Genomic DNA, 27,906 nt, shown 5'->3' on the forward strand with positions numbered 1-27,906 from the left:
GGAGTCTGAGACATGCAAAAAGAGCTAGAATAATGGGAAAAAGAGAATTCTCTATTTAGATATTTTAAAATCTAAAATTTAGATTTTAATGAATGCAAAGAACTGTAAAGATTAATGGATAAAAAGTTAAAGGATATACAGTAATTTTAAAATTTATTTATTTTTAATTGGAGGATAATTGCTTTACAATATTGTGTTGGTTTCTGTCATATATCAACATAAAGCAGTCATCAAGTCAATACAATATTGTATTGGTTTCTGTCATATATCAACATAAATCAGTCATCAAGTCAAAGTCAAAGTGTTAGTCACTCAGTCCTGTGCAACTCTTTGCGACCCCATGGACTGTAGCCCACTAGGCTTTTCTGTCCATAGAATTTTCCAGGCAAGAATACTGGAGTGGGTTGCCATTCCCTTCTCCTGGAGTTCTTCCTGACACAGGGATCGAATTTGGGTCTCTCATATTCTAGGTGGATTCTTTACCTCTTGAGCTACCAGGGAAGCCACAAATCAGCCATAGGTATACATATGTCCCCTGCCTCCCACCTCCCACCCCATCCCGCCCTTCTAGGTTAACACAGAGCACTGAAGTTGAGTTCCCTGTGTCATATGGCAAATTTCCACTGCCTATCTAATTTTACATATGGTAATGTATATGTTTTGATATTTACTCTCTCAATTAATCTCCTTCTTCCCATGTGTCCACAAGTCTTTTTCTTTCACAAAAGAATAAGTATACAGTGAAACTTGCAGGTGTGTTTGGAGAGGTTGCACAACTTAAGTAATTTGATTATGATCTATTGATAGAAAAGGAAATTTATACTTAACATGAAAAAACAAGGAATATGAATACATCTTTTTCTAGATTTTGTTTGTTTACTGGTTAATGAATGAGTTGGAGAAGGCAATGGCACCCCACTCCAGTACTCTTGCCTGGAAAATCCCATGGATGGAGGAGCCTGGTGGGCTGCGGTCCATGCGGTCACGAAGAGTCGGACACGACTGAGTGACTTCACTTTCACTTTTTACTTTCATGCATTGGAGAAGGAAATGGCAACCCACTCCAGTGTTCTTGCCTGGAAAATTCCAGGGATGGGGGAGCCTGGTGGGCTGCCGTCTATGAGGTCGCACAGTCGGGCACGACTGAAGCGACTTAGCAGTAACAGTAGCAATGAATGAGTGAGTTATGTCTCTTCTGAGATTTTTGACTGATGGAATTTTTTTTTCATTACATGTTTGAATGTTTAGAACTCTCTGTTAGTCTTCTATTTAGTTCAAGTGGTTGTATGTTGGTTCTTTGGCGTCAATGTCAATAATAAAATTCAACAAAACAACCCCCTAAATATGGCTTTGTTTTTCTCTTTTTAAACATATCTGATTCTCAACCCAAACCAAGATCCAATTTTTCTTTCTCATGTGGAAGACAAGTATAAGTGACTGACCACCATTAAAATTACTTCACTCACTAGACCCCACTAACCTTTTGCTAACCTATCTCTTTGCTTAGCCTCTTAAATCCTTGCACTTCTCTGTTACCAATTGTCTCTTCCTTGATATAAACTTCTTCCCCTTTATCAACTTCCTGCTATACTCTCATTCCTTCCTATTTTTAAAAAGTAACCCAAGTGATTTTTGAAATTAGGTAAATTTGAGAAAATCTGTGCAGAGACTCTTCGGGGACCACCTTGAGATTGCAGGAGAAAAGCAGGCTAAGCCATATTCCTTTCACCTGCTTCACTCAGACTAGGTCTGTGTTTACTTTTTAGCATTTTTTTAAATAAGAGCCCTTACATAACTTTTCATCTGAAGCAAAGATCCTATTGCTCAAGACACAATGAAAATTACAGTCATGGATCCATTACCACTCTTGACTTTCCTAGTCTCCCTATCCATTCCTATTTCAACAATATACTCACAACCATTCTAGAATCCCTCAGCCACTTGATAATCAAGAATTTAACATTAGTGAGGGTCTGAAGTGAAAAGCTCTGTTTTACATGTTAAATACACAGCATTGAACAAAACAGATTCCTTGTCTTTATCGTACTTTCCAGTGGGTATATAAATAAAATAAACAAGGACAATTTTTTTAATATGAAAATGAGTAGTGTTAGGAAGAAAAATAAAGCATAAAATGGGAAATAGGAAATTCCAAAGAAAGTGCGTGTGTGTGTGTGTGTGGTGTATGCATGTTTGTGTATACATGTATAATTTTAAATAAGGAAGAAGGAAAGGCTCATGAGATGATAAACTCCACTAAGTGAAGACCTAAAGGAGGCAAGAGAATGAGGAATGTGGATATCTTTAAGAAAATATACCCAGGCATAGAAAAACCACAGTAATGTTTAATTAGCAATAGTAGCATGAATGGATAAAAAATGTAGGAACTCCTTCATCAAGGTAATTTTCTGTTTCTTGCAGCTACCCTTTCCCTTGCTGTTATTATAGTGGATGCCATTTGCTTTAACTAGAATCACCACTTAGACTCTGGCATTCAATCCATCAAGAACATTCATTACTGACATTATTTCAGGTTTCTCTCTACAGAGGGAGAAACTAACAGCCAAAGAGGTCATGTGACTTGCCTGAAGTCACAGTGCTAAATAGGAGTAAGCTAGAACTAGAGGTCGGTATTTTAAATTCCAGTCTCAAGCTCCTTTAATTGAAAAGATCTTCAATATATGGGCCAGAAATCTAATTACATTTCATATATAAATGTCTTCTTAGTGAATATATACTCATATAATAACAATGTAGGCAATTTCCTTAATAATAAATTTTCTCTCTTTGAACATCACTTGTGATTTCCCATATGGCAGGTCTCATTTCCACATGTCCCAGTAGGAGAAAGAGGAAGAAATAAAGGGAGAGAAAGGAAGTGTATTGAGAAAGGGGAAAAAAAATGACTGAAAAGTAACATGTTGTGATCCAATCCACTCTCGACCCCAAATCTTCCTAAACTCTAGTTCTTCCCAACACATTGCAACAATACTTTCAATTTCCCACCAATTCTGAAATGGAGATGTATATATCTCCATTTCAAAATTTTAATATATATATAAATTAAAATTTTTCCTTAACACCATTTGCAGCAACATGGATGGACCTAGAGATTACCATACTAAGTAAGTCCAAAAGAGAAAGAAAAATATATTATGTCACTTATATGTGGAAGTTAAAATAAGTATGATAGAAATGACCTTATTTACAAAATAGAAATAGACTTACAGACACAGAAAACAAACTTTTCTATGGTATGGGGGGTTACTAAAGGGGAAAAGGGGATGGGAAAAAATAAATTAGGAGTTTGGGATTAGCAGATATAAACTACTATATATGAAATAAATAAACAACAAAGTCCTACTGTACAGCACAGGAAACTACAATCAATATCCTATAATAAATCATAATGGAAAAGAATATGAGAAAAAGTAAATATATCACCGAATTACTTTGCTGTAAACCAAAAACCAACATGCATTATAAATCAATTATATTTCAGTGAAAAAAAATAATTTAGTTTTCTTATCCCCTATGACTCTATTAACAAATGAAGGAATCACCCATAACCATCATCAATTAATGGAATGCCAATCCTGTGACTGTGTCATACCCTATGATAGTCTGATGCTTACTATGATAATAGGATATCTCCTCAAACTTCAGATTCACATTCCACCTGCTCATTCTATCCAGTGCCCTTTAGAGACACTGCTTTCCCTTCCCGTCTTATTTGGTAATGTGATCTCCATTTCCTCTACCATTTAATCTTCCCTGAGAAGCACTGCTGTTTCTGACATCTGTTCCTTTCCCATCCGCCTCTGTGAACTCTGATAAAGACCAAGTTTTCGAGAAATGTAAAGCTCATCTGTCAACTTACATTCCCTGCCACCTGTCAGAGGCCTCACTGCCATTCCTATGTGCACTCTTAACTCTAGATGGACTTGAAGCATTTTTTGTTGAGCTCTCTTTGGAGAGTGGTCCTCATTTTCCATTTTTTAAATTAAGTCTTTGTGTATTGTATTTACTGACAATGTATCCGATCACTCCCCATTGTAATCATTTTGCATACAACTCCTTTGCCATCATTTCTGCTGTATCAAAGTCCTGATATTTCAAGAATTTTCTATTTAGTTCTAAAACTCTAAGGCTCAACTTGAGGATTTAACCTATAATCTGGGTGTTTGAAGAGACATCACAGCTGCTACAGCTACCAATATGGGTACAGAAGCAACTCTTTCTCATCAGTGACCTCATCTTATTTGTTCACACCCTTAAAATATTTAAGCTGGATTAGTGCAATGAATTCCAGGTTTAGGGCTACCCTTAAAGACCACCTGTGAGATTTAGTTAGCTCGCCTACTTTAAGATCCTGGTCAGATGAGCCATGTTTCACTTACATCATCCATTTAATTTGAAATCTAGAAAAAGTTGACTTTATACTGAGTTTCTTGAAAATTTTCCTTGCTTATATCTTAGGGTTTTTCTATTTTGAGAGTAAAATTAGGACATAGATTTCCTACATAAAATACACCTTTCTCTCCTCGACTTTCACTCCCCCCACCTCTGCCCAGGAAAACAAAAATAACAACAAACTATCTGAACCAGTTTCCTCTTTGCTAGGGAATAGAGATCTAAATTAAGGGCAGGGTGGTCTATCCTGGCTACAGGGAAGCATGGAAAAGTGCTCTCCGTTGTAAATTTTTCCACATCGTCTCCCCCATCTCCATCTCCCTCTTACCTCTCTTCCATTGAGAACTTTGGGTTCTAACAAGTCTTCACTGTGATAACTCTGTCTGATTTCCCTCTTCCCTTACTCACAGTTCACCAGGCCCATCACCTTCATATACACATAGATGCACACAGTCGTTTACGTCTACTTACAATCTCTCATATTTCTAGAAACTGTAGTCACTCTCTTCTCTGTACATAATCACTTCGTTTTTTTGTATTATGTTTCATTGTTTATATTCTATTTTGCATATGAGAATTCTTGAAGGATTTAATTTTTACATTTTGAGATACAGTGCCTAACAAGTTGTACAAACTCAGAGCAAGCTTATTGAAATGATTAACTTGCTAAAACCTAAATAATGTATGCATGTGCTAACAGTTCAAAGAATACTAAAGAGCATGTGATGAGAAGCAAGTCTCCCATTCCAACCCCCTCCACTTCAAAGGGAAATTTATTTGAATTTCCATCTAAATCATCTGGTTCATAACCCTACATAATACGCATGCTTTTTGCTTCTTGATTTAACCATTTTACACATGAGCTACTGACTCCGCTTGTTAGAGAGGAGCTTTTAGCTCAGGCACATTTCTCCTTTCGGTTGATAATTCCCCCATGGTTGATAATTATACAAAAGTTTATAATTCCTTACCTGAAGTTCTTGGAACCACATGTTTCAGAATTCAGATTTCTTTCAAAACTTACAAAGGTGATATTGTGTATATATCATATGTTGTAAAACCCACACACAAGTATTTCCGCAGTAAAGTATATGAACAGTCATAAGAACTGGGATATATAAAGATTATAAATAACTTCACGTTAGGTGCAAATCAGGTTTTCTCAACAAAAATATGCCAAAATTTATCTTCTTTAGCTTGTTACAATGAACCCACATATTATATCAATTGCTCAGTTCTCCTTACTTTTACTCAGATTAATTTTAGTCTTCCTAGAGTAACAAGATGCATAGTTCTCTAACATTAAAAATAACTCATCATATACTTAATACAAACCCAAACCATCCAATTAACTACTTTTGATCAGTCTCTCCATTTATCTGATTGAGCTACACAGCTATTTTCTTATTAATTGCTTTTCTTAACAGTCTGATTTAATATGCTACTACCTCCTTTTACTCTCCTACCTGATTGCTCACTAAAGTATCTCTCTGTAATGGTATGCCACAGTGACTATGTCTCTAGAAAAGAAAAAAATTTTTACAAGTTAAAGGATACCTCTGATGTCTCAAACATATAGGAATCATTTCAGATGACCAGATGTTATCATTATAGTCCATAATATGTCCATAATAAAAATACTCTAGAAATTTTCCCTACTTGATTGTCAAAAATATTCTGAAACAAAATATTATCACTATTATACTAGCTTATAATAATTCAGGAAACACACAGTTGTTGACCATTCTAGTTTAAAACATGATTTAAAAAAATGAAGACATAAAGTCTGTGTATGTTTCCAAATGTGATTCCCCCACTACCACCTCATACATTTCTTTGAAAAGTTTTGTCTCTTTCAGTCTTTTTCCCAAGGAGAAGTCAAGTACAGAATAAAGTTTAGTTGATAGGTTGTAGGGAAAAAAACTTGGGGGAAATAGAACACTGCCTGGCATATAGTATATTCTAAAATAAGAGTTGAATTTTCAGAAACAAAGTTAGTCAGGAGAAGAAGAAGAATGAATGAATGTAAACAAAATAAACAAGTGGTGTAATAAGAGGCAGCAAGAAGGAGGAAAAAGTGTGAAGTCAAAATTCAACCAGGCAACACACCTCTAATGGAAAAGAGGCCTCCGGCACATTTAACGCTTTGTCCTGTTGAATCTTCACTCACTTCTACACCAGACAGCATAGTTGGTTGTCAGGTCCTAATTACACCTAACACATGGCTTCCTAACCACCATATTGACTTTGGACTTCTGAAAATAGCACCTATGCACTGCAGTTCCTATAAGAAAGGGTTGTAGCAGCCAACCAGACGTTACAAGGATAGATGCAAGAAGACAAAGTCAGAACATCTGTAAGCATCACTGCATGGGTGGCACTGCTTGTAGGCTGTAATTCTAATCAGAACATTTTTTTTTCTAGGAAAGACTCTATTTCCATTGGAACAAATAATCACAGGTGTGTCACTTCAGTTAATAAAGTGATATTCTTGTGAAGCTTGGAAAGCATTTAGTGAAAAATTAAACAAATTTGGCTTTGGAATATGGAATGAAGCAGGGCAAAGACTAATAGAGTTTTGCCAAGAAAATGCACTGGTCATAAAAAACAACCTCTTCCAACAACACAAGAGAAGACTCTACACATGGACATCACCAGATGGTCAACACTGAAATCAGATTGATTATATTCTTTGCAGCCAAAGATGGAGAAGCTCTATACAGTCAGCAAAAACAAGACCAGGAGCTGACTGTGGCTCAGATCATGAACTCCTTATTGCCAAATTCAGACTTAAATTGAAGAAAGTAGGGAAAACCACTAGACCATTCAGGTATGACCTAAATCAAATCCCTTATGATTATACAGTGGAAGTGAGAAATAGATTTAAGGGCCTAGATCTGATAGATAGAGTGCCTGATGAACTATGGAATGAGGTTCGTGACATTGTACAGGAGACAGGGATTAAGACCATCCCCATGGAAAAGAAATGCAAAAAAGTAAAATGGCTGTCTGGGGAGGCCTTACAAATAACTGTGAAAAGAAGAGAAGCAAAAGCAAAGGAGAAAAGGAAAGATATAAACATCTGAATGCAGAGTTCCAAAGAATAGCAAGAAGAGATAAGAAAGTCTTCCTTAGTGATCAATGCAAAGAAATAGAGGAAAACAACAGAATGGGAAAGGCTAGAGATCTCTTCAAGAAAATTAGAGATACCAAGAGAACATTTCATGCAAAGATGGGCTCTATAAAGGACAGAAATGGTATGGACCTAACAGAAGCAGAAGATATTAAGGAGAGGTGGCAAGAATACACAGAAGAAGTGTACAAAAAAGATCTTCACGACCCAGATAATCACAATGGTGTGATCACTGAACTAGAGCCAGACATTCTGGAATGTGAAGTCAAGTGGGCCTTAGAAAGCATCACTACGAACAAAGCTAGTGGAGGTGATGGAATTCTAGTGGAGCTATTTCAAATCCTGAAAGATGATGCTGTGAAAGTGCTGCACTCAATATGCCAGCAAATTTGGAAAACTCAGCAGTGGCCACAGGACTGAAAAAGGTCAGTTTTCATTCCAATCCCTAAGAAAGGTAATGCCAAAGAATGCTCAAACTACTGCACAATTGCACTCATCTCACACTCTAGTAAAGTAATGCTCAAAATTCTCCAAGCCAGGCTTCAGCAATATGTGAACCGTGAACTCCCTGATGTTCAAGCTGGTTTTAGAAAAGGCAGAGGAACCAGAGATTGCCAACAATTAAATTGCCAACATCCGCTGGATCATGGAAAAAGCAAGAGAGTTCCAGAAAAACATCTATTTCTGCTTTATTGACTATGCCAAAGTCTTTGACTGTGTGGATCACAATAAACTGGAAAATTCTGAAAGATATGGGTATACCAGACCACCTGATTTGCCTCTTGAGAAATCTGTATGCAGGTCAGGAAGCAACAGTTAGAACTGGACATGGAACAACAGACTGGTTCCAAATAGGAAAAGGAGAACGTCAAGGCTGTATATCGTCACCCTGTTTATTTAACTTATATGCAGAGTACATCATGAAAAACGCTGGACTGGAAGAAACACAAGCTGGAATCAAGATTGCTGGGAGAAATATCAATAACCTCAGATATGCAGATGACATCACCCTTATGGCAGAAAGTGAAGAGGAACTAAAAGACCTCTTGATGAAAGTGAAAGTGGAGAGTGAAAAAGTTGGCTTAAAGCTCAACATTCAGAAAATGAAGATCATGGCATCCAGTCCCATCAGTTCATGGGAAATAGATGGGGAAACAGTGGAAACAGTGTCAGACTTTATTTTTCTGGGCTCCAAAATCACTGCAGATGGTGACTGAGCCATGAAATTAAAAGATGCTTACTCCTTGGAAGAAAAGTTGTGACCAACCTAGACAGCACATTCAAAAGCAGAGACATTACTTTGCCAACAAAGGTTCGTCTAGTCAAGGCTATGGTTTTTCCTGTGGTCATGTATGGATGTGAGAGTTAGCCTGTGAAGAAGGCTGAGCGCCGAAGAATTGATGCTTTTGAACTGTGGTGTTGGAGAAGACTCTTGAGAGTCCCTTGGACTGCAAGGAGATCCAACTGGTCCATTCTGAAGGAGATCAGCCCTGGGATTTCTTTGGAGGGAATGATGCTAAAGCTGAAACTCGAGTACTTTGGCCACCTCATGCAAAGAGTTGACTCATTGGAAAAGACTCTGATGCTGGGAGGGATTGGGGGCAGGAGGAGAAGGGGACGACAGAGGATGAGATGGCTGGATGGCATCACTGACTTGATGGACGTGAGTCTGGGTGAACTCCAGGAGTTGGTGATGGACAGGGAAGCCTGGCGTGCTACAATTCATGGGGTCGCAAAGAGTTGGACACGACTGAACGACTGAACTGAACTGAATAGTGAAATGAAATTTTAACGTTAAGAATCCATTTTTAGGGTGATATCTAGGAACACATCTAACTGCAGAGGGAAATATTTAAGTGAAAAACTTAGCTTATCCTGGACTTGAAATCTGAGCATAAACCAAGTTCACAGGAATATTCAACAATTGTTTTGTATGGTTGGAACATGAAATTAAATAAATAAAAATACACACACACACAAATATGTGTTTTGTGTGTGTATATATATATATTGTTTCCCTTATTTCTTCTCTAAAGATACTTTGGTGATCACAGAGGTGAAAAGTATGTTACATTTGCCCAAAGAGTTAAATCACATTTACAAGAAAGAAACATTTGAAAGGAAGCAATAATTTTTCTCTGATTTGGTTTAGAGTATCTATGAATCATTTTAACCTTTCGAATTTGGAGACAAGATAAATTTGTGGCTCCAGATGTAATCTGATGAGTTGATGTCTTTTGTCTGACCATGACTCAAGCATCCATTACCAATGATGCCAGGTTTTTGCCTTGCTTTTTAAAACTAGGGTGGGAAGAAGATTGGGATTTTTCAGGAATAAGCAGATCAATGCCTTGGATAAATACTGCTACATAATCATTGCTACAACAGAACATATCTGAGATAAACGCTGATAAGGGCATCAAAGTACATCAAATTTTATCATGCAGTTGACTCTAAAAACTCTAAAAAAACATTTTTAGGGCCAAATTGCATAATATACACATGAATCTTCCCAGGGAATTATGTCTTTGAATGGAGAAGCCATTCTGGAATATAATTTCCCAACATGTTGATACTCAAGAGATTATATTTGGATAAGGTCTAGAATTCTGAATCTTATTTTACAACTAAACGGCTACATTTCTTAATTTTTCTTAGGGTCTCCTATGATTCTTTGATTTCTTTAACACAGAGTTTGCAAAGTATATTTATGCTTGCAATTTTATGTGCTGATCTTGTTCCTTTTTTTTTTTTTCCCCTCTATGGTATTAAGTATAAATTACCAATTGAATTATGAGGTATTTTAGGGGAAAAAAGGCTCAAGGTTTTATAACTCTCTGGGATTTATAACAGCCAATGCTTTTCAAAACTAGAATTAAGTCATAGGCATGACAATTCTCACAGTGGTTCTATGGCTAGGTTTCTGATTAGACAGTGACCCAGGCCCTGTGTCACAAAAGGTCATAAGGATTAAGCTCTAGTTTCCATTAAGAAAAGATGACCAACTATCAAGTCCCACTGGTAGATATATACAATTTGAAGGGGGAAATGTTCAATTTTATCCTTCTTAAAGCATTCTATTATTTTAGCAATTATTCTATCCTATTTGGTTTTATTTAGTTCATTTGTTGGTGGTGGTTTAGTTGCTAGTCATGCATGGACTGTAGCCCACCAGGTGGTCAGTCAATGGGATTCTCCAGGCAAGAATTCCCCATTGCACTGGCGGGTGGATTCTTTACCACTAGCACCACCTGGGAACCCCAGTTCATTTGTCAATCTTCAAATTTTGCTCACTGCCTCCTTTTAATATCCTTTGATAAGTAGAGTGAACATTTTCCCCAGATATATTTATATATGAAACTCTTACCATCCTCACTAAATGAGCAAACTGATGTTGTCATCTGGGCTTGTATTACATATTACATACTCTATATACTTCTGTGGCAGACAGTATAAGGACTACCTCTGTAAATAAATACTTTGGAAGAACTCTAGAATCCAATATATATATAGGCCATGCCGTGCAACTTGAGGGAATTTAGTTCCCCAACTAGGGATTGAACCTGCACCCTTGGCAGTAAAAAATGCAAAGTCCTAAGCACTGGACCACCAGGGAATTCCTTGCTCTGGTAAACTTAAGTGTTCCAAATTTTTAACTTTCAGGTTGCTTCTTAATCTAAAATACACATACGTAATAAAAAATGGAGTCAGAAAATTTTCTATGGCTTCCTCTTTGGGTTCATGTACATTCAGAAATCTTTCTAATTTCCAGTAAGGATGATTTATCTGATGCACATAGACACCTATACATATAGACACGGGGGCAAATGAATAAACCACAGTAACCAAAATTTAAGTTTGTACTTAAAAGAAAAGTTACCAGATGCCAGCATTTCCAGAGAGCGTTGCTATCATTTAACATGTCCTAAAAGCCAGAAGGAAATGGAACCCGCCTCCAGTATTCTTGCCTGGAGGATTCCATGGACAGGGGAGCCTGGCGCTCTGCAGTCCATGGGGTCATGGAGAGTCAGACATGACTTAGTGGCTGAGCACAAAAGCCAACAGGATTCAAGCTGTCACTCAAAACTGGGGTAGAAATGTCCCTGCCTAATCAGCGTGGAAAGAATTTCAGCGAAAAGAGCCTACTCATATCACCAGCACATAGGATCAATTTTAAATGTACTAATTACTTGATATCCACAAAGTAGCTACATTTGAAACAAACATTTGCATATTGTTTATGAAATTGGTATCGATTTCTTAATGGCATTTCATTCCTTTCAACATAAGTGAATCTTTATTAGGTAGGAACTGATTACTCTGGCACTTTATGCCATAGATCTCCTTTCTGCATTTTTATCTATTTGGTCCTTTTTCTGATTAATATGCCTTCCACTGGAAGCTGGAAACAGAAAAGAAGACTAAATGTACTGATTTCAGGTATTCTTTCATTTTCTCTTTTATATTGCGGAATTTCAATAATTAATAAGTTCTAATTTACTCAGCAATTTCTCTGCATCTACACTGTCATGTATTTACTTTAAAATTCACCTTCCAGCATGTCCCTGGCCATTTTTCATATCTGTAGGATATTAACTATAGTATACAGTAATTAAAATGCTATGAGATTCAATAATGTCCAGTGCAGCTTTAGTGGTATATTTACATTTCGATTATTTGTGTTGTGTGCGTGTGTGTACACATATACGTCTGTATATATATATAAACATTTCTTTGTTAATGACAGTAGTAAAGTTACTAGAATACTATTTTAGCTATAACTTATCTAATTCCCATAGTGAGAAGATATGGCAAGCATCGAATAGATTTTTATTTTTAAGTGGCTTTTTTAAAGCACTTACACATTATGAAGGAAAGATCCAGCATCCAAAGAAAGTTTGTACCTGAAAAAATAAATTTGCTTTACAATAATAACACTGGTCATTCCAAACAATGATGACTATATTTGTCAAAATTTTTATTTAAAAATTTTAAAATATGTATGTAATAATTTCCAGTGATATTTAATTTCTTTGATGCCAACATGCTTTCCTTAACAATGAATTTTAGTTGTCCCAAAAAATTTTTTAACTTTTTGTTGAAGTATCCAGAAATGCATAACTCGCAGAATTTTCACAAATTGAATGTTCCCATATAACCAGCACCAAATCAGGAAACAACTTTATCGGCACCTCAAATGCCACTGTTGTAACCTCCTCTAGTAATGCTTTTGAATTCACCATGTCAAAGTGTTTTCTCCAAAAGTAATTTCTGTGGCAGATAAAGAGTGAAGCAAGGCTAGCCTGTCATTTCTAGTTCTGTTGGCCTGAAATACAGTCAGTTCGTGTGCAAGGGGCTTCCTCTAAAAGTTGACACTGCCCTGCCTGGATGACAATGATGATGGATACTGCTGCTGCTCTCTTGTCATTCAGGGGGAAAAGTTGGGTACAGGGGACAGTGTGTGGGAAGAGAAGAATGAATCCTGGACTTGTCAGGCTGCAAACACATTTCTTGAAATTCAGATCTTCTTTCTTCAAGTGGGTATTTGACCTGAGGCAGCTAAGCTAATTAACCTTTCTAGGCCTTAATTTCCTTGATCTATCAAAAGAAAATGCCTGACTATATGATCTTCAAGGTTTGTTCCAAGGCTAAAAGGTTATGATTTCATATGGAAGGATACAGGTAAGGTGTAAAGAAGTAAATTCTTTCCTTTTCAGAACTGATCTAAAGGCCTTCCACTCTTTATCTTTCCTATTTCTGGAATCATGTATTCAGCCTGGTTTAGAATTATTTGCCCTTATGTACTAAAATCAGTCTGTGATGTTAATAAATAAATTCTAAGACAACAAGTTAAATGTGTAATTTTTTGCTGCCTTTTTAGTGTCTCCTGACAATATAAAATAAAATTTGGGCTTGTTAAATAGCATCTCACACCTCCTCCTATGGTAAACTGTGTCCATAAGAATAAGAATTTCATCACACATACACATGAAACACTCAGAAAATGTGATGCCATGAATGACCACATGAATTTTGAGTAATCACAGATAGGGAGTAGATTAATCTTTCTGCAAAGCTATTTTGTATCATATGAAATATCTTCAGTGACTGCACAACAGTAAAAGACATACATCAGCTTCTATTTAAGAACTTCAAAACTTCTGACAACTGGCTCACATGAATCATTGTCAAGAGGAAATCTTCCAGCAGCAGTGACTAGCCCTAGTTTGCTGTCTGGCTAAGCTATGACTGATACCAGAGAAAGAGCAACCTCCCAGTTTCTCACAAGCATGTGGAAACTGCCATGAAAACAAGAATTAGAAATCTCACAATTGATGTGCCTTTTGTCCATTTTTTATTATGATTCCAGTATCTTCCCTGCACTTTCCCTTCTCTTGATTCATCAGACATTGTCTACATGACTGTAGAAGAAGCCTTACGACAGTTCTGCTGCCATTATTTGCATTAGGTGAAGAAAACCCAAATTACTGCTTGTCAGCTACAAATTCACTCTTTTGCTTCACTGCATTGAATAGATAGCATTAAAGAACTTAAACCGTTCAATTCTGATTATGTAAAAGACATTACAATAAGCCTTCCCACTCCCTCCTCCATCCTCATAAATACTATCCTTACGAGACAGACTCACAAAACTCCAGGTTCCATTTTCTTTTCAATTTTCACCTGTTCCTTGAAAAGCCATTTCTTCACATTTATTCTTTGACCTTATTTCTGTATCTGCAGCAGGACAGCTGGACAGAAACTCAAGTTTTAGCAATTAATATACAACTTGGGTTGTGTAGTCTTCACAAATCCTAGAGTTTTTCCTTTTTCCATTCACCTAAACCTATCAATTAAAAAAAATAAATAAAGCATTTACACTGGATACTGTATATCAAACTCAGAGCAGCAGCTTTCTCCAGTCATATTCAGTCCACATGAGATACTTAAGGATGTAATAAAATATTAAAAGGCATACTCTCACTGCTTGCTATTTTAAAAAAGAAAAAAAAAATCCTTTCAGACGGTAATCAATTTCATCGTGGCGGAGATTTCTGCAAAATGCATTAAGAAGTTCACGCCTGTGGCAATGGTCACTGCGCATATTTTGGAATGTCTCCCGGACTCTAAGATTTTTTCCAGACATCCAGGAGGGACTTGAGTATGACAGAGATCCTGCTCTGGGTCTTAAAAAATGTAGAAGGAAAACTTTTGAAGGTTCAGTTTCAGCTGGATTTTGTTTCTTAGACAGCCGAGTTGCCTAGGTTATGGAAAATACTAGTAATTATCAAGTGACGATAATCAGAAAAGTTTCTCCCTGTCTTTGTTTTTTTTTTTTTTTTTTTGTCTCAAGCCTTAATTACTTAGTCAAGTAGCAGTAATGTTACTTTGCTTCCTAAGTATCTTTATGGGAAGGGTAGAGTCTATCCTACCCCAGATACTGAAATCACCAAAAGGTGTTATGATAATATTTTTTAATTTTTGAAAATAGTAAGATGTAGCTCTGATTACTCAACTGCCCCTTGACTGCAATAGCAATCTTGAATTTGCTCAGGAGTTATGACTTTAGGGAGGACAGATGAAGTCAACTGGATTTAACAAGTGCTCTTTAACCATTTCTTGCTCTGTCTAGTCTAGCTTTAAATTCTTCCCTCACAAGGGTCTTTTGCTATAGCTATGAATGAAACTTGAGTATAGAAACTGACATACTTAATACTGTTAAGAACATACTGATGTATGTTAGAGACTCAGATTTTGCACAGACATATGTTATCCTCTTTCTTCTCTCTCTTAAAGGCATAACTTCTGAAGGGATGAATTTTGCCTCCCGTAAATCAAATTCATCTTACCAATGAAATAAGTAAGTGAAATAAAGTTTTCCAAGTCTTTTTATTTCATGTTATATTGGTTCCCTTTATAGTTTTTCTTATTTGTTCAGAAGTAACTTTATAATTTATTATTCTTATACTGGTTTACTATTCCCTTTTGCTTTAATTCCAGCTTAGTTTCATTCTTTTCTCCAATCCCTACAGCTTCTGGTGTGCAAGCCAGTGTGCTTCTTGGACTCTGTTCTTAACTCCCAATCCTTCCTACAAGGCTTCAAAGTTAGTAGTCCTTTGGGGATGCAAATGTCATTTTCCCTATCCTACTGATTCTCATATTTCTCTGTTCAGAACCTAAGAAGGCAAAGAAAGGCATGCTTGCAAGCTTTTGATTATGTTTATGAAATATTTGAGACTATTTACAGAGAAGTGGTTTAGAAAAAGCACTAATTTAGTAATCTGAAGAACTGCATTATGCTTCAAGCTTTGCCATTTGCCAGTGACCTTGAGGAAATCACTGAACTTCTTTGAGTCTCAATTCTCTCATCTACAAAATGGGAATAATACCCTGCCTGGTCTAATTTACAGCTTTATTACAAGGATCAAATGAGAAAGCCTATATCAAAATACTGCTAAGTTAACATCTGTAAAGAGCTCAGACTGGTCTTTGGTACATGGCAAAGAGTCGGACACAACTGAGCGACTGAACTGAAACATAATATAAGTGTTAGCTATGATAACATTATTATATAATTATTATTAAAACTGCAAAACATCAAATAAGTAATCACTGACTAGTGCACTTTTGATGATTATATAATACCATATCATAATTAGTAACACTTTAAAAGATAATGTTAGGATTTCCCTGGCGGGAATACCAGTACCCTGGTGGGTATAGTAGATAAGAATCCATCTGCCAGTGTCCTGGCAGGTAGAGTCCACATGCTAGCGAGGAACTAGACCATGCGCCGTAACTACTGAGCACACAAGCTACGACCACTGAAGCCCGTGTGCCTAGAGCCTTTGCGCCACAACAAGAGAAGTCACCGCAACGAGCAGCTTGCCCACTGCAGCGAGGAGGAGCCCCCACTCACTGCAACTAGAGAAAACCTGTGTGCAGTAACAAAGCTCTAGCATAATCAAAAATAAGTAAAAATTTTAAAATAATAATTTTATAAATCTATCTCTTTAAACCCAGACTTCAACAAATACATGTTCTGTTTGAGGTGATGAAAAACAACTTCAGAAATATTAATATTAAGCTGAAAAACTTCCTGGGCTGTTGGAGATGCCTGTGGCCTGAACTGACAAGAGTTTTCTGGAGCTCCAGTTACAGATGGACAAGGACCCAGGCAGGAGCGCTGCAGACTCAGGACTGTTGCTGTAAGGCTTCTAGGAGAGGTGTTGGAGTGCCCTCCCTGTGCTGTGCTCTGCTTAGTAGCTCAGTCATGTCCGACTTTGTGACTCCATGGACTGTAGCCCACCAGGCTCCTCTGTCTATGGGGATTCTCCAGGCAAGAATACTGGAGTGGGTTTCCATGCCCTCCTCCAGGGGATCTACCCAACCCAGGGATTGAGCCCAGGTCTCCTGCAGTACAGGTGGATTCTTTACAGCTGAGCTACCTGGGAAGCCCAGAGTCCTCCCTGCTTCAATGCAAACAGCAACAATCAGCTGGTCTCAGAGACCAAGTGAGTGACTGAACAATAACTGAGTAATATTACTATATGATTCTTTTAAAATTTATTTATTAATTAACTTTGGCTGCACTGGGTCTTCATTGCTGCGTGGGCTTTTCTCTAGTTGTGGAGAGCATGGGGCACACTTTGCTGTGGTGCACAGGCTTCTCATTGTGCTCTCTTGTTGCGGAGCACAGGCTCTAAGGCATGAGGGCTTTAGAGTTGTGGCATGTGGGCTCAGTAGCTGCACCTCCTGGGCTCTAGAGCACAGGCTCAATAGTTGTGGCATTTGGCTCAGTTGCTCTGTGACATGTCAGTCTTCCTGGATCAGGGATCAAATCCATGTCTCCTGCATTGGCAGGCAGATTCTTTACCACCGAGCCACCAGGGAAGCTCCTTCTATATAATTCTTAATGAAAATAAATGTGGGTTTTTATTAAAGGGATATAACAGATAAAGAAGAATATACTTTCTCTGTGTTGCTAAAAAGCCTGAATCCCAATACAAGATTTAAATTTAATGCTGAGATACTGTGATACATCTTTGTAAGTGATATGTTAAGGAATGTGATTTTCTTTATTCTAGAAGCCTTACCCTGAACCTCGAATTTCCGAATAACAAACTAAAACTATTTTAAATACAAGGAGAGGGCATCTACACTGAAACATCTAAGACAACTTTTACAATTTAGTTTTTATTCACAAAACATACTTTAAAAAGTCCCTTAATTCTCAGATTTTAAATTATAGAAAATAAAAGCACTATAATCTGAGAACCAAATCCAGATGCATTTCTCTCATTCCCCTACTATATCGCTTGAGGGCAAGGTCATGTCCTGCTCATCTTTATATCCTGAGCATCCAGCACAGTGCCTGGTACATAGTAGATGCTGAATAAATGTTTCCTGAATAAATGTAAGCAATAGAAGTTTAAGAAAATATTCAAATAAAGACCCATCAAAATGATCTAATACAGGACTAATAGATTCAAAGATAGCTTAAGTTAGGGTTGAGTTACTCAAAATTATTCCTTGACCTGTATCAAGGTTTGGACCAAAGGAAACAAGGAACTCATTCACACAGTTATTCAATAGAAATGATTTTGGTGTTAGTTAACTACAGCAGTGTCACGATATCCATACTATAACATGGCCCTGGAACCCTAAGCATTTCATCAGTATTTTCTAATGCTTATGGGAGTGGCACTAAGTATATGTTGGCAAAAATGTTCCTGCTTGCCTCAGAACATGAAAGGCAGGTAATTACTCCCCTTCTGACTTGATGCCAGACTTGAGGAAGAATAATAAAAACCAGTCTGTGTAACAGGGTGAGCAGACTTACTGCTGCTACTGCTGCTAAGTTGCTTCAGTCATGCTTCCGACTCTGTGCGACCCCATAGATGCAGCCCACCAGGCTCCCCCGTCCCTGGGATTCTCCAGGCAAGAACACTGGAGTGGGTTGCCATTTCCTCCTCCAATGCATGAAAGTGAAAAGTGAAAGTGAAGTCGCTTAGTCGTGTCCGACTCTTAGTGATCTCATGGACTGCAGCCCACCAGGCTCCTCCATCCATGGGATTTTCCAGGCAAGAGTACTGGAGTGGGTTGCCATTGCCTGCTCATTAATAAATCCTGAGCATATACCAGTCACTGTAGAGTGGTAAAGGAATAAGACTCAGCCCCTACCAGAAGTACTTCATGGACAAAGGGAAATGGAGTAAGGGCTACCACAGGAACTCAGAAGAAGTGACAGATTAACCTGGGGTGCTTCAGGAGGCTTCACCAATGACATGACTTTTGAACCGTAAAATTTTAGGACAAATCTTCCAAATAAATAATGAGCTTAGGGAAAATTTTGAGTCAATAGCTCTCAAAGTGTGGACCAGAGTTCCCTGGGAGAACAAATCAAGGCTGGTACACCAAACTTCACTAGTTTGGTGAAGTCATATTCTTCAATTTCAGGCACTTGCAGTTAAAATAAGAGCCAGATTTACTTAGGAATATCCTTGGCAAAGCAATAAAAATTATTTGTAAAATTCTGACCATTCAGTATGTGGCTTTTTAATGTTCTATGTGATGAAATGGGGAAGGATACATAAAACACTTCTTCATTCGGCAGTTCAGTGGGTGTTTCAAGGAAAAGCACGTGTGTGATGCTGGAGTAGTGCTATTTTCATGGAACACCATTTTTACTTGAAGGAATCACTGATAGACAAACTACAGAAATTCAAGTGAATCACAGGATCTAAGGTTACTGTTCTGTGAAACTTTGATTCAGCTGTATGACATTTCAAGAAAAACAAGTAATAATATTAGTTGCCAATCATAAAATTAGTGCTTTTATGTAAAAATTAAAACTTTAGAAAATCTGTATCTGCCACTGTGAGTTTGCTAGCTCCCCAATATTTGAAGACTTATTTGATGCACTCCATGGTGATATTAACCACTGTGATTTTTTGACACTGTATAATAAAGCAGATGAACATTTGGAAGACCTACACATTATTCAAAATCCAATATTTCCCAAATGGCCAGTGTATAATATTACAAAATTATGCATGAGTAAAAGATTTATTCAAAGTGAAAATGAGAAAGAGCAATACATTTTAATGTCATAGATGATGAAAATTAATTGGTATGATTTCAAATCTACATTGCAACCAACCTTAAGAAATTACCACTCACTGAGTTTGAACGTAGTATTAAAGAAGAATATCTACACAATTATGTGAAAAGATTATTAAAATAATCTACTTTTTTTAGAAAGACAATAATCTTTCTTTTCCAACTACTTATCTGTTAGAGTCTGAATTTTCTTCATATCCTCAAACTAAATAACACACAGCAACACAGATTGAATGCAGAAGCAGATATGAGAATCCATCTGTTTTCTATCAAGCCAAACATTAAAGAGATTTTCAATATTGAAAAACAATGTCATTCTTCTAATTGTATCTATTTTGGAAAATAAAGCTTTTTTTTAACAAAAATAAATTACTTAGGACAACACATAATGGGTTTAGAGTATTTTAAATAAATTAATTTTTTTTCATTCTTCATTTTAATTTCTAGTCTGTTACATATCAATAGACATAGTCTATAATCCATATAAATGAAGGTTCTTTGGGGATACTTCAGAATTTAAAAGGATACTGAGACTGAAACCTTTTAGAACTGCTACTTAATTTAAAGAAACTAGTTTGTATAATGACAAAGCTAATGCAAAGAAAATTTGGTGAGTTCCTAAGTAGAAACAGGTTTCTCTGAAGAGTTGGATGAAGTTGATAGGAGGAAGGTGAACTGTGCAGATTATAAAAGTAACTATAAACCTTGAAAAAAAGGTTTGAACTTTATTCTCTATACTGATGGCTTTCAAACTTTCATGACTGTAACCAACAATCAGATGGACATTTTACATCTTAAAACAGTAGCCAAACACATGCATGTTTATATAGATAAGTACAACTAGAGCAGAGTTTCAAAGAACAGTATCAATATAAAATATGATGCACTCTGCTATTTTCTTTATGACATTTTTAAAAGTTCAATATAAGTCACTAACATTAATTCATTAGTCATTAACCTCTTGCCACCTCTAATTTGTAAAACACTATTCTTTTTGATGGAGAACCAAGGGCCAACGGAGGTTTTACCCAGGTTAGTAACATGATCACATTTGTGTTTTAAGAATCACAAAGTGGTGTGGAAGATGGAACATTCAGGAGACTGTTCTGTTTGTCCAGGGGAGTTATGGCAAGAATATGACCCGAGCCACAGGACTAGAAGGAGGGGCAGTATTTGAGATAGAAAGGACTGTTGGGATTTGAAGACAAGTTAGTGTAGATTCTATAGAAGAGAGATAGTTGTGATGACCCTGAGAAAGTTTGTAATTTCAGAGAACTGTGCCGCTGCTAAGGCTATTAAATAAGACAGAACATGCAGGAGCAACAGGTTCACAGGGCATGGAAGTAAAGGTGCAAATAAACAAACTGAGTTTTGGATGGACTGGATTTCAGATGCCTGCAAGTCATTCAAGTAACAATGCCCAAGAAGGGAACAGAAATTTGATTATATTGAAGTGGAAAGAATTCAAGTCTGAAATAATTGGTCTTGGGTCACCATACTGTCATTTTAGGAACACTATATTAGTCCCCTTGGTCTTGTATAAACACCATTAGGTATATTCTTTTTGAGCATAATTAACACACTGTTTGTACAGTTTATACAAAGTAACTATGGTCCTAGAAGACCCAGTGTCATTAAAAACAATAAAACAAAAAGCATATACCAGTTTCGAGTTTCAAAATAAATCTGCAAAGGCCATTATATTGTGAAGTTTCCTCAACATGGCTCATTTATATAAAAGGGAACACATATGGTCCTTGTCAAAATGTACCATAACACTGGGAGATACTACATAATGCTAAGAAAATCTTTTTCACGACAATAAAACCTCAGTATGCAGAAAGATATAAACACTTTATGGGCCAACTGTAAGACAGTGCTACAACTCTTTTTTTTTTTTTTTTTGTAGAGACCTAAAGAGGAAGAACACAAATATCATAAGAGTGGAGAAATGTTAAATTCATAAGCATTCAAAATTTAGGGCACAAACCCTAATTCAATTAGTTTCCTTTTAAATGCCTCATGTCAAGCTTACTTACTATTACTAAATATGTGTTTAATGGCAATAAAATCCTTGGTGCAAGGCACTTGACTTGAAAAGTATCCCAAGATTTTTATGATCATTAAAAATGTGGCACACAGTTTGATCCAGTTTATAGCTATGGAAATTAAGGGTCAAAATGGTTAAGCAGCCTTGCAAACATCATACACTATATCAACAGCCAATGCAGCAATCAAACATATAAAACATTATCCATTATATCACAAAGCTTTGCCAAATATTATATTCTGGTACCAAAATTATTATTTAATAATATGCTGGGACTAAACATTTTTTAAACACACATGGATTATTTTTCTCCTGTAATTGAGATCTAATCTTACTGCATTGTGGTCAGAAAAAATGCTTGGAATGATTTCAATTTTTTGAATTTACCAAGGCTAGATTTACGGCCCAGGATGTGATCTATCCTGGAGAAGGTTCCAAGTGCGCTTGAGAAAAAGGTGAAATTCATTGTTTTGGGGTGAAATGTCCTATAGATATCAATTAGGTCTAACTGGTCTATTGTATTGTTTAAAGTTTGTGTTTCCTTGTTAATTTTCTGTTTACTTGATCTATCCATAGGTGTGAGTGGGGTATTAAAGTCTCCCACTATTATTGTGTTATTGTTAATTTCCCCTTTCATACTTGTTAGCATTTGTCCTACATATTGCAGTGCTCCTATGTTGGGTACATATATATTTATAATTGTTATATCTTCTTCTTGGATTGATCCTTTGATCATTATGTAGTGACCTTCTTTGTCTCTTTTCACAGCTTTTGTTTTAAAGTCTATTTTATCTGATATAAGTATTGCTACTCCTGCTTTCTTTTGGTCTCTATTTGCATGGAAAATACCCAGCAATCCCACTGCTGGGCATACACACCGAGGAAACCAGAATTTCTTGAAAGAGACACGTGTACCCCAATGTTCATCACAGCACTGTTTATAATAGCCAGGACAAGGAAGCAACCTAGACGTCCATCAGCAGACGAATGGATAAGAAAGCTGTGGTACATATACACAATGGAGTATTACTCAGCCATTAAAAAGAATACATTTGAATCAGTTCTAATGAGGTGGATGAAACTGGAGCCTATTATACAGAGTGAAGTAAGCCAGAAAGAAAAACACCAATACAGTATACTAACGCATATATATGGAATTTAGAAAGATGGTAACAATAACCCTGTATACGAGACAGCAAAAGAGACACTGATGTATAGAACAGTCTTTTGGACTCTGTGGGAGAGGGAGAGGGTGGGTTGATTTGGGAGAATGGCATTGAAACATGTATAATATCATATATGAAACGAGATGCCAGTCCAGGTTCGATGCACGATATTGGATGCTTGGGGCTGGTGCACTGGGATGACCCAGAGGGATGGTACAGGGAGGGAGGAGGGAGGAGGGTTCAGGATGGGGAACACAGGTATACCTGTGGTGGATTCATGTTGATGTATGGCAAAACCAATACAATATTGTAAAGTTAAAAGATAAAATAAAAAAAAGAGAAATAAAGTGCAAAAAATAAAAATAAAAACCTGTTATACAAAAGCAAACTTTTGTTATACAAAAGCAAAAACCTGTTATACAAAAGGCTATAAAGAACTACATATAAATACTAGGATAAATTCTATGAGAAATTACACAAGAGTCAACTTCACCAGGAAATCTGGTTGTTTACCATAATCATCACCAAGTCTCAAAAATAGTCATATAGTGTTAAACACATGCAAAATGTCTGGGATCAGATATCATATAAACAACTTGCTGCTACTGCTAAAACGTTGTTCCCTAATAACCTGCTTGGGCAGTTCAGTGACCAAAAACCACTCCATGACCTGGACTTGTCAGCACTATGTTTATGCTTTGGTTTCTCTGACCAAAAGAGCCTGAACACATGAATGAAATGCAACACTGAGTCTCCACGGATGTAGCACTTGAGGGTTTGCAACCAATCTAAACATGGGGGCCTGGAGAAGGCAGCCTGTGGCTCACCCTTTGGGGAACACAAGGTACCTAAGTTACACAATAGCAGTTAGCAGATCAGAGCAGAGATTAAAGCGACTCTCCAGCTCATTTTTTGTCCCAAACATAATATTTAATCATAGCCAAAGACTAAGCAGAAGTTTAAATTATAAGTCTAACTTCCTGTTTTGTAATTTTTAATCATCAGTTCTCCTCAGTGGGGCTCAGGTTATATGGTTATGTGTCTATTCAGATGTGTTGTGTTTTATGCAACAGATAATTTCTAGAAATAGGGAAAGGGGTGAATCACATTGTTATAATTCTATTAATACTTCCTCCAAAGACAAATGCCATCATTTTAGATTAAACTCCTTTAAATTTAGATTTCTCTGACTCACTATTAGTCAGCCCTTTCTCAAACAGTAAATTGGCTATAGTTTAACATTAAAATTTACCACAGAACCAAATCAGTAAAAAGGACCTGATAGTCTTTTGTAAAGTGAAAATGTTTATAACATTTCTATAACAATTTCCTGTTCTTCTTCTTACAATTAGATGTTCTTGTATGTATTTCTTATATCCATTTAATATCTTGGAGAATTTCAGGTAATCTCATTCAACCATTAGTGAAATGGTCCAGTCACTGTACCAAGTCTTAGAGATGCAAAATTCAAAAACATGGTCTATATTTTCAAGAACCCTGCACTTTAGCAGAAGAAAACACATATAAAAACTAATACAGTATAAAATATACCATATTAAAAAGTAGATACATGGTTTTTAAATAGAATATTTGAGTGATTAGAGAATTCCTTGAAAGATAAAGCCTATCAAAACTTATACAAAGATAATTAGACAATCTATATAATCTATATCTGTGAAATACATTCAATCAGTAATTAATATCTTCCTCCAAAAATTAAAGCATTAGGCAAAGATGGTTTTTCTGGTGAATTCTACCAAACATTTAAGGAATAAATGATATCTGTTCCCTTTAATCTTTTGCTAAACATAGAGAGAGGGAACACTTCCTAACTTATTCTATGAGGACAGCATTACTCTAAAATCAAAACCAAATAAAGCCACTATAAGAAAGGAAAGCTAAAGTCTAATATCACTCACTAACATGAATACAAATACCCTCCACACAATATTAGCAAATCAAATCCAACCATGTTTAAAAAGAATTATGCACCATGACAAACTGGGATTTATTCCAGGTATGCAAGTTTGGTTCAACATTCAAAAATCAACTAATATAATCCCTTGCATCAATAGGTTAAAGAAAAAAATTATCCTATTATCATATCAATAAATGCAGAAAAAAGCATTTGACAAAATCTAATACTCATTTATGATCAAAACTCTCAGCAAATTAGGAATAGGGGGGACTTCTTCAACTTGACAAGAAATATCTACAAAAACACAGAGCTACCATCATACTTAGTGCTGAGAAACTAGGTGCCTCCTGCTGGAGGAGGAGATCCTGGACCAGACAAAAATATTCTCTTCCATAAATTGCCTATTCTATATCATGCTGGAATTCCTAGGTAATGCAATAAGACAAGAAAAGGGAATAGAAAATATATTTATTGTAAAGAAAGAAATAAAACTATCTTTGTTTGCAGGTAACATGATTGTCTATGTAGAAAATCCCAACGAACTGACCAAAAAAACTCCTGGAACTGATGAGTGATAAGAGCAAGGTTGCAAGATATAAGATTAATATGAAAAAGTCAACTGCCTTCCCACACACCAGGAATGAATAATTGGAATTTGAAATTAAAATCACATTATTTACATTAACACCAGGGAAGCCTGGTGTGCTGCAGGGCATGGGGTCACAGAGAATCAGACAAGATTTAGCAACTGAACTATGACAACATTAATACCAAGAAAAGAAAGAAAGACTCAGGCATAAGTTTAACAAAATATGTACAAGATCTATATAAGAAGAAAACTATGGAGAACGAAATGGCAACCCACTCCAGTATTCTTGCCTGAAGAATTCCATGGACAGAGGAGTCAGGTGGGCTACAGTCCATGGGGTTGCAAGAGTCGGGCATGACTAAGCAACTGAACACACACAGAGATGAAACTATGATGGATAAATTTAATAACATATAAATAAAGGGAAAGATGTTCCATGTTCATAGACAGGACAACAAAATTATTAAAGTGTCAGTTCCTCCCAATTTGATCTATATGCTTAATGCAATTCCAGTCAAAATCTCACCAAGTTATTATGTGGATATTGACTAATTCTAAAATCTGTGTAGAAAAGCAAAAAACCCAGAATAGAAGAACAAAGTCAGAGAGCTAACACTACTTGACTTTAAGACTTACCATAATGCTATGGTAATCAAGAGTGCGGTATTAGTAAAAGAATAGAAAAACATATCAGTGGAACAGATAGAAAGCCCAGAACTCACACAAATACATTTATCTGACCTTTGACAAAAGAGCAAAGGCAATTCAACAGGGGATTGATGATCTTTTTAACAACTGGTGCTGAAATGATTAAACATACACATGGAGGAAAAAAAAAACTAATCTATACACTAATCTTACATTTTTCACAAAAATTAACTCAAAATAGATCACAGAATTAAATGAAAGACACAAAAGTATAAAACATTCAGAAAATAACTTAGGAAAAAATCTAGGCGACTCTGGATTGAGTTATAAGTTTTTGGATACAACACCCAGAACACAATCTATGAAAGAAAAAGATGCTAAATGGGACTTCATAAAATTAAAAAATTGTTTTCTATGTGAAAGACACTGTTAAGGGAAGGTCAAGGCACAGACTGTGAGAAAATATTTGCAAAACAACAAATCTGATAAAGGACTGGTATCCAAAATATATAAATAATTCTTAAAACTTAATAAGAAAACAAATAGCTCAATTTAAAAATAGGTGAAACATTTTGAGAATAGGCTTCAAAAGCGAATTTTCCATATCAACTGATATAGAGGCAGAAACCAAAATAGAATTATTGGCAACTTTAGTTTTGGGAGAATTTGGGGTTGACCTGGCTTAAGTAGCAACAATTAAGAAAATAAAATTAGTGCAATCAAGAAAATAAAATGATTCAGGCACAGCAATTGCAGAAGTTAAATAAATAATACATATAAATAAAAGTAGGTGAAAGATCTGAACAGTCTCACCAAAGAAGATAAAACAGATGGCAAATAGGCATATGAAAAGAGCTCAACATCATATGTTATTAGGAAACTGCATGTTAAGACAATGAGATACTACTACACACCTTTTAGAATGGTTAAAATCCATCCCCCTACCAACAAAAAAAACAAACAAACAACGGACCATATCAAACAGTGGTGAGGATGTGAAGCAACAGGAACTCACATTCATTGCTGGTGAGAATGCAAAATGGTACACACTTTGGAGGACAGTTTGGCAATTTCTTATAAAAGTAAACATACTCTTACCATATGATCTAGCGATCTTGCTCTCTGACATGTACTCAAATGAGCTGACTTCCTGGGTGGCCCAGAAGTCAGAACTACCCTGGTGGCTCAGATAGTAAAGCATCTGCCTACAATGCGGGAGACCTGAGTTCAATCCCTGGGTTGGAAAAATTTCCTGGAGAAGGAAATGGCAACCCACTCCAGTATTTCTTGCCTGGAAAATCCCATGGACGGAGGAGACTGGTAGGCTACAGTCCATGGGGTTGCAAAGAGTCGGCCATGACTGAGCGACTTCACTTTCACTTTCAAATGAGCTGAAAACTTACGTTCACACTAACACCTGCATATAAATGTTTATAGAAACATTTTTCAAAATTGAAAAAATTAGGAAACATCCAAGATGTTCCTTTATAGGTGAATATGTAAACAAAATGTGTCATCTCCACACTATGGAATGTTATTCAGAGATAAAAAGATATAAGGTATTAATGAAGCCATAGGGAAGCCTAGCATGCTGCAGACCATGGGGTGGCAAAGAGTCAGACACGAACAATCTTCCCAACCCGGGGACTGAACCCGGCTCTCCCACATTGTAGGCTTTATCACTTTACCGTCTAAGCCACCAGGGAAGTCTCAACTGAACAACAACAAGCCACAAAAAGACATGGTGGAAACTTAACTGCATATTGTTAAGTGAAAGAAGCATGTCTGAAAAGCCTACAGACCATATGATTTAATGTGAAATTCTGAAAAGGAAAACTATAAAGACAAAAGAAAGATCAGCAGTTG

The 27,906-nt window shown here is 36.5% G+C and overlaps 1 protein-coding gene and 1 long non-coding RNA gene across 20 annotated transcripts in view; one reads left to right on the forward strand and one right to left on the reverse strand.

Moving 5' to 3' along the window:
- The window catches only part of DNM3 (dynamin 3), a 658,236-nt gene that overhangs the window by 221,246 nt on the left and 409,084 nt on the right, over positions 1 to 27,906 (reverse strand). The gene's annotated exons all lie outside the window — the stretch shown is intronic.
- Positions 1 to 27,906, forward strand: part of LOC147356694 (uncharacterized) — an 81,245-nt gene continuing 53,339 nt past the window's right edge. Inside the window, exon 1 of the long non-coding RNA XR_015143476.1 lies at positions 1 to 27,906. This exon is cut by the window's right edge and continues 49,757 nt beyond it. This is a non-coding gene — a long non-coding RNA (uncharacterized LOC147356694).

Source organism: Bos grunniens, chromosome 16, assembly GCF_055505025.1.
Source record: "Bos grunniens cultivar Pamir isolate PY7600 chromosome 16, Bosgru_T2T1.0, whole genome shotgun sequence".
In the NCBI taxonomy this organism is placed as follows: Eukaryota; Metazoa; Chordata; class Mammalia; order Artiodactyla; family Bovidae; genus Bos; species Bos grunniens.